The following is a 1,624-nucleotide window of genomic DNA, read 5'->3' on the forward strand; positions in this document are numbered from 1 at the left end:
CAAGTAAGACACTTTTTTTTTCAGTGCTATGAGCAGTAGGGGACATGAACTTGCGTTGTGCAGACGAACTTTTTTACCTTAAAGTTCATCACAAATTAACTACCTAACTACGCCAGGTGCGCTTATCCCGCTCGAAAGAATCCGATCACTGAAAAAGAGGTTTCTGTAGATTTACAAATTATTTTGTTATTCAAATTTACTAAATATGTTATAATTTTACAACTGCTCATTCTTACGCGTCATTGAATTTTAAGTCGATAGGAAATCCTTGTAAATTTACGTTCACGTTTTGTAATTTTACGGCTCATAACGCGGAAAATTTTCCTGTAAGATGTGCCGAAATTTATTACGGGGATCTGCTTGCGGCCACTTGATGACCCCTTTGAAGCCCAGCGGCGCGTCGCCTGGCAACGCGATCCAAACAAACCGAAAAGCGCAGCTAGCGCGCTGGAATGATGAGACTTCCTCGCAATGTGAGTTTTCGTCAAACTAGGGTAGTTCCTCAAAGTTTTCCCTTCTTCCTAAAAAAGAAGCATTGTTTTTACCGTGTATTGCGTGTGTCTAATAGAGGTGTGCTGTTTCTCGCGGACAAGCAAGTAGGCTTCCAATGCTTTAAAGCTGGATGCAGTCACGGTGGTTTATCGTTACAGCAATCATTCATTCATCTGATATGACAGAACTATTTGGAAACACGTGTTGCCGCGGCGACAAATTAATGTCTGTCTTTTATCGGTGACACACGTAGGCTATGTTTCACCGTTTTTGGTGACAATCTTGTCATCAGAAGCTCCGTGCGTCACCCAAAAAGGTGCCTATGGGCAGCTAATTGGTCGCTGAAAACAATGTGTTGCCGGAAAAAAAGGTGACAAAAAGGACAAACTGCCTTCCTCGATGCGTCGATACAAATGAACACAAATGTGTCTCCTTCTGAGTTGCAGTGGTTGCAAATTTGTTGGACCGAAGGCGGGAGGCGCGGCAAGAACGCCATCGGCACGACAGGCTAGGCCGCTTCCGGCCCAACCAATTTGCTTTCGTAGTGAAACACGAAGCTGGCAACGATGGTTGATGGAAAAGCGGCCTAGCTTGTTGAAGGTCAAAAACATGGATTTGACCTCGACTTCGTTCAAACGGTTATTGTTATATTTCGTAGCTTACATGGTAAGTGTCGTCCCAAACGAAGTTGTGGGTAAAATTTCCCCAAAACGTCCAGATATCTGGCTTATGACGGTCACGTACACTGTAGTGTTCCCAAGAGATCGGAGAAGGATCCTCTTCCAAACCGGGTGGGCAGTGTTCCACGCCTCTAACTACTACGCGGAATGGTCCCTACATCAACACGAGAGAGCAACATTCATGGACAAACTTATTTTCTATTCAACATTCTAAATTTGTGTTTTGACAGCAACCCTGCTCCATGCAAACTGCTGGTTTGAGTGTACAAGGGTCGGAGGGTCGAGTTCCAAATGATCAGTTTGACCGCGACCTACGTGTTGTTCTAGACAACAAGGCTCAACAATTGCAAAGATTATGACGATACCGTACAAGAAATCTACGGTCCACCCAAATGCAAGATTTGCCACTATTGAAAAATTTCTCTTTTAAATTTAATAACATTTACTGGAAG

This window comes from Frankliniella occidentalis, unplaced genomic scaffold (genome assembly GCF_000697945.3).
Source record: "Frankliniella occidentalis isolate FOCC.00 unplaced genomic scaffold, Focc_3.1 Scaffold249, whole genome shotgun sequence".
Lineage (NCBI taxonomy): Eukaryota > Metazoa > Arthropoda > Insecta > Thysanoptera > Thripidae > Frankliniella > Frankliniella occidentalis.